At 42.5% G+C, this 6,869-nt stretch overlaps 1 long non-coding RNA gene across 1 annotated transcript in view; it reads right to left on the reverse strand.

Moving 5' to 3' along the window:
* Positions 1-1,860, reverse strand: part of LOC111814729 — a 16,215-nt gene extending 14,355 nt beyond the window's left edge. Inside the window, exons 1-2 of the long non-coding RNA XR_002819636.1 lie at positions 1,791-1,860; positions 1,581-1,583 (exon numbers count right to left, since the gene is read on the reverse strand). This is a non-coding gene — a long non-coding RNA (uncharacterized LOC111814729). The remainder of the gene's footprint in view (positions 1-1,580; positions 1,584-1,790) is intronic.
* Between the last annotated feature and the right edge of the window lie 5,009 nt (positions 1,861-6,869).

Here is a 6,869-nt window from a genome sequence, read left to right on the forward strand (position 1 = left end):
CTTCCCCTTGAGAGATTACCCCAAAAGACAGACAGGCTATTTCCCTGGTAGAACAGGCCATTTTGACCAAACCATTTCTTTTATAGATTATGATAGACCCTTGCAATTTCTTATATGCAATACAAAACATTCCCCAACTGCAGTTTTCTGGCAAACTGCACCTCTAATGTGGATACACTTGCCTATTTCTCCAAAAAGGACTATTGAGCCATATTATCAGACTGTCTCTGACCTTATTATTTTGGACAAAAAACGTGAAAGATGCTATTTTAGAAAGGAGCCAGATGTTATTATTCAGCCATATACCAAAGAAAAAATAGATTGGCTGCTTCAGACCACCAAAACCTGGCCTATTGCCTTGGCTTCTTTTACAGGACTTATTGATAATCATTACCCCCCGCCCCCAATAAGCTCATTGACTTCACCAATTGTCATGCACTTGTTTTCCCAAAAGTCACCATTTTCAAACCAATTCCTAAAGCCCTATTGGTATTAACTGATGGTTCATCTTCAGGTACAGCAGCTTATACATGTCAAGATAGTGTTGTCACCTTTCAAACAAATTCTTCTTCAGCACAATTGGCAGAACTACAAGCTGTCATGGCTGTTTTTAATGCCTTTCCAACTCAGCCCCTCAATATATACACTAACAGTGCTTATCTCACACAATCCATACCTCTCTTAGAAACAGTTGGTGCTATCTGTAGGACTTCTCCAGCTGCTAATCTGTTTAGACAACAAACGCTAATCCATCTTCAGAAACATCCATTCTTCATGGGACATTTAAGAGCTCATACTAACCTGCCTGGACCCTTAACAAAAAAAAAAAAACTGATTTGGCCACTTGAGCTCAGGTTTTCACCACCATCCTAAATGACGTCCTTGCTGATTGCTCTGGCGACAACGTGTTTGCTGCTCAACATAGTCATAAGTTACATCACCTAAATACACAAACCCTTCAGCTTATACACAAAATAACTCGTGATCAGCCCAGACAGATTGTTAAAAATTGTCCCTCTTGTGCTGTAAATCTCCCTGTACTTCATCTAGGTATAAACCCTACGGGGTTGGTACCTAATGCATTGTGGCAGATGGATGTTACTCACATAACAGAATTTGGTAAATTAAAATATGTCCATGTAATTGTTGATACTTATAGTGGATTTATTTATGCCTCCCTCCAAACAGGTGAAGCTACAAAGCATGTTATTGCTCACATGCTGACTGCCTTCTCAGTTTTGGGGTGCCCCAGCAACTAAAAACTGATAACAGTCCAGGTTACACCAGTGTTACTTTTGCTCGATTTTGTAAGACACTCAATATTCTTCACACTACAGGTATATCATATAATCCCCAAGGACAAGGTATTGTTAAAAGAGCACACCTCTCATTAAAGCTCACCATTAACAAAATAAAAAGGGGAGATTGCTATCCTACTCAAGGGTCCCCCAGAAATATAGTATCCCATGCACTCTTCACTCTCAAATTTTTTGATCCTGTATGCTAATGGTCGTTCTGCAGCATCTTGCTTTTGGCATACTCAAACACAGACTCAATTCGCCTCGGTCATGTGGCAAGACCCCCTGACTGGCACTTGGAACGGTCCCGATCCAGTTCTTATATGGGGACGAGGATCAGTGTGCATTTATTCTCAACATGCAAAATCTACAAGATGGCTGCCAGAACGTTTGGTTAAACAAATTGACCGGACCCAATGCACAACAGATAACCTCACAGATAATTCCAGGGATGAAGGTGTGCCCTGAAAAAATTTTCTTATTTTTACTTACAGAATATGAAGGTCCAGATCCTGTTATTGGGAATACTACAAACCTGGCCATGGGTCCTCAAAGGTGGCTTGTAGAGGTAAACCCTCAAGAACTATTAAAAATATTATACGGCCCTCCATGTGAATGCAGAGGAGGTACTCTTAAGGTTAAACCCACCACCTTTACTCAAAACACTGATTGTGACAATAAAATAGCCTTTCTTACCTTTTCACCCCGATTGGGAAGAGGCCATTCCCAGAGTTGGGAATGCTATAATAAACTTCACATAATACTAAATATTAATGGCAAACCAGGGCCTTGCCCTAAGAAGTACAGCTCCTTCGAAGCTGAGATACATATCACATGTTATGACTCCCTAAAAAAATGCACAGCCATCAATGAACAGACTTATTTTATGGCCATCCTTCAGAGAACTTACCATGGTACCATAAGAGGTGACTGGATCAACACCCCCACGGTGCTTGGTAAACCCAAGTATGCCCAGGCTTCATGCTCCAGCACCCCTGGAGAGCCGATCTGCTGGAACAAGTTTCCCCCAGTACATGTTTGAGATGGCGGTGGACCTCAAAATACTGCTAGAGAGTTACAAGTCCAAAAACACCTGGAACAAATTATGAAACAAATGTTCCCTAAGATAAATTATTATCCCCTAGCACTCCCCAAGTCACAAGGAGTAGATTTAGATACTCAACACTTAGATGTTCTAGAAGCCACACAAAAAACCCTTAATGCTTCCAACCCAGGCTTAGCCCAAAATTGTTGGCTATGCATGACCCAAGACACTCCTATGCCCCTTGCTCTCCCTTCTAATCTCACCTCACAAGACATCATAAACCCCCAAAACACAAACTATAGTGTTAGCCTCCATTTTAAAGTCCAACCTGTAACCTTCAAAAAGTCTTTTTGTATTCAAGGAAGCTTTCACGGTGATATCTTCACTGTTGATGTTGGGTTTGTTACCTTCACTAGTTGTAGTCAAATACTTAACTACAGTAGCCCTATTTGCCCCAAAGAAGGACATGTGTTTGTATATGGAGGAAGCTTGGCTTTTACATACCTACCTACCAACTGGACAGGATGATATGTCATGGCAATCATACTGCCTGATATAGGCGTCATCTCTGGCAATGATCCTGTACCCCTTCCCAGTCTAGATTATATTGTGGTACACACAAAAAGGACAGTCCAATTCATCCCCTTACTAGTGGGGCTGGAAATCACAGTGGCCATGGGGACAGGTTCTGTGGGGTAGGGGGTAGCAGTACATTCTTATACTAAATTATCTAACCAGCTGATTGATGATGTTCGAACATTATCTAGTACTATCCAAGATATCCAAAACCAGATAGATTCACTAACAAAAGTGGTCTTGCAAAATAGGAGAGGCTTGGACCTTCTGACAGCAGAGCATGGGGGAATATGTCTTGCTTTACAAAAAAAAAGGTGTTGTTTTTATGTTAATAAATCAGACATAGTTCAAGACAAAATCCGAGAGCTACAAGATCAACTACTCAAGCAGAGACAAGAACTTGCAGACGAACCCTTCTCCTCATTGTGGGAGGGATGTTCACCTATCTTGTGCCCCTGTTGGGACTCCTCTTCTCACTCCTACTGTTGCTCATGATAGGACCTTGTATTTTTCTAAAGCTTACAGCATTCATCAGCTCACGTTTAGATGCCTTTGCTGCAAAGCCCATTCAGATACATTATCATCAGCTGAAAATGACAGATCAACAAGAGTATCGTGAGAAGGTTCCCTCAAATGGACCTTGTAATAATGTGGCCTAATCTGATATAGGTCCCCCTGGTGAGACAAACAAGTAGTCAATAACAGGCAACTAGGACCCACATACAGTACCGCTGACCACCTAAAACAGGAACAGGGTCTACTACCACCCTGCGATCCCAAAACGGATAAGGTCTGGTCCATCTCATGTAAAGAAGTCCTTGACCCAAGCCAGACATTGTCCCCACAGGGCACTGTCAATTTCCGCTTGATGTATTTAATAAAAGGAGGGATATATGGGGAGTGATAGAACACTCGCGTTATATTTTCCCTTATTTGGGCAAGAAGTGCTGCAGCACCAATCCCCACTTGCCTCAACATCTTCCTGTGGTCCTGGACCTCCACTACCAATCCACAAAAAGTCCCACCCAACTGCTTCCACTATACAGCTATTTAGACCCTGCTCACTTCCTCAATAAAAGAGACTTGATCAGAAAGCATGTCTTGTCTTGCCCTGGCCATGGGGGCAGGGCAGAAGGCACAGAGCCACCCTGGGGAGGAACCTTTAATTCAGAGCTCTGAGTAGCTCAACGGTCCTCAGTCCCCTAGTCAGCATCTCCCCATTATAGGAGTGTTAGCGTCTCTCATGCCAAGCCACAGTGTGGGAAGGGAGCACAGTGAGAGCCTAGGTGTGTCCAGGCTGGTTCCCCCCTCTGGGACCCAGCCCTCTGCCTCCCTAGTCTGTGGACTTTGAGCCCCTGGGGTCTGCACCTGGGCATTCTGTAGATTCAGCTGGGCTGAAGAGACTCGAGAGTGGCTCTTAGTGCACTAGGTGCCAGGCAACCTCTAGACCCCAATTCTTATAAAGAAAAAAATCCCATTTTCAAATTTCTATTTTGCTTTTCTGGTTTCAGCATCCTTATAAAAATCCCAGCATTTCACCCAAACACTGCAGTCCTGAGTGGGACTCCCCTGGTGCTGTCTTCTAGAACCTCAATAAACTTTATCTTATCTGTGTTACTTACTGTTGGCTAATTCTCTTACTGCCCATGTACAGGTCTGATGCCCACAGTGCATGTTTTGTGACACTGTTTTTATTAAGATTTTGAAGAGAGTGATTTAAATCCTCTTAGGAGGAAATGAGTGAACAGACATGAGCACAGCAGCAGTGGATCCCAGTTGCACAATTCTCTGCCTTTTGCAACTATTGCATCAGTTGGTGCTTACAGGAGAAACACATTTATTTTTTTTATTTTTTTTAAGGAAGAATGAATGTTTATTGTTTCTTCAGTATTGCATATCCATATCTGATAGTATGAGCAGCGAATCTGATAATATGTAATATAACAACCATTGTTAGTATTCCATTCTTCTGTAATTCTGTGCCATCTCTACTGTCATCTGTTGCTTTGGAGAAACACATTTAATACAAGATATACAAAAATAGAATGATTTACAACATCAGCTTACTATGGCTGCAGCCTCTGGCATGGGGAATGCAAAGGGCTGGCCCTGAGATATGAAGGACCCCATCCCGAATCCACGGTTGTCTCCTTGTCTATCTGAATCAGGAGACTAAAGACCACACTGGACACTGTTTCCAGAGAGGTGCTGAGGACCAGTGGCTAGCAGCAGCTCACAGTCACACATTGCAAGAGTGACCCACAACTGAAGAAATGCCAAGTGTTGGAGCCCAAAGAGGCTTGAAATCCCCTTGTGGCCAATGTTTTAAGCAGTTGTTTGTACCTGAATTACAGAATGCATTTTTGTGGTAGTGCTGTTACCTTACAACATCCCTTCTTCTTTGCAAATAATCAGATAACTCCACAATCTTTCGATGCTTCCCCTCATTGACGTGGTAATTAAGCTAATACAGTGATGCAATGAGCCCACATTCAGCAGTACTGAAGATAACACCATACAGAGAATCCAGGGCACATCTTGACATGATTGTATTAATTCCCATTTTACAGAGATGGGTCCTTAGCGCATGAGCATTCCCATAAATTCAGTTACTCGGATTTACTCCAGAGCACATGAGGACAGTAAAATAGTTACAAAAGGCTCACTCAAGTAGCACTAAGAAACATGCAGTCACAAGTGTCCTTAGAACACAATTTAAAGGAAGCCCAGGCAGGACTGATCCTAGTCAGTCCACAGGAAACCATGACGGTCTCAGGCACCTAGGCACGCATCTCCAGCTCTGGTCCTGTGAACACTGCATGAACAGGGAACAGTGGTGTCAGAAACAGCTTTCCAAACTGTCTTAAAGTGAGAAGCTACTGCTTCAGAAGCACAGGCCGAATACTCTGGATGCCCCTCAGCTTCACCTGATTGTCCCTGTGAGCTCACAGAGGCACACTGTGTGCATATTCTTAACTATTTTAAGACTAATCAGGATCCTCAATATCAATGGGAAAGTCTCCTTTTGGAAAGGCTGCAACCAAAGGCCAAACCTCTTTCAATGAATGCACAAGGTGACTGTGCATTGGGGAGTGCAGTATGGGGAGGGAAGGCCTAAGTATGCAAGGTGTCACAGTCACAAATGTGACTGTGTTTTGCCAGTCTTGACTGGAGCTATAAACACTGTTGACACAGCTTTTCCCAGCCAATTGAAGACTACACGCATGACATCTTTATCATCCATAAAACGTATGAAATGCTTGCTAAACAACACAGAAAAATTAGCTTAAGAGTGGAAGGACTTAACTAGTTCAACAGTAGGGCCAGCCAAATAGCTCAATGGATTACAGTGCTTGAAAGCAGGCACAGGGGCCAGGGTTTCCTTCTCTGGGATGGCCATGCCAGCCTGGCCTCCTGGGCATGATGAGATGGCAATTGAGACTGGGCATGGTGGCACACTCCTGTAATCCCAGCTCTTGTGAGGCTGTAAACAGGTAGATCTCTACAAGTCCAATCAAATAGTGAGACCCTGAACACTGTATAGACCTTTCCCTAAAATTCAAAATAAATAAATAATTCCCAGTAAAAATTGGCAAGGGAGAGTGCTGGGAGCTCTGTATTCTGTAGGCCAACATTAGTGCTCCTCTTTTTTATTCCATTGTTTTATTTTTAATTTTTTATTTTTTCCATAATTTTATTGAGAAACAAATAGCAACGAGACAGTTTTAAACCAAATTGGTAGGACAATTTCAATAATGAACACATTGCATACATTCTTCCTAGTGGTTAATTGCTGTACAAGATGCGAACTTGATGTGCTATTTACAAACACCATTAGAACAAATCCCTCTATTCAGTAAGAGAATGTAACTATATATCTATCCTAACCACTTTGAATACACAGATACAAAATGGATATTCATCTGTATCCCCTTTTTTTGTTAAGTTCC

This window comes from Octodon degus, unplaced genomic scaffold (genome assembly GCF_000260255.1).
Source record: "Octodon degus isolate 3935 unplaced genomic scaffold, OctDeg1.0 scaffold00456, whole genome shotgun sequence".
Taxonomy (NCBI): Eukaryota; Metazoa; Chordata; class Mammalia; order Rodentia; family Octodontidae; genus Octodon; species Octodon degus.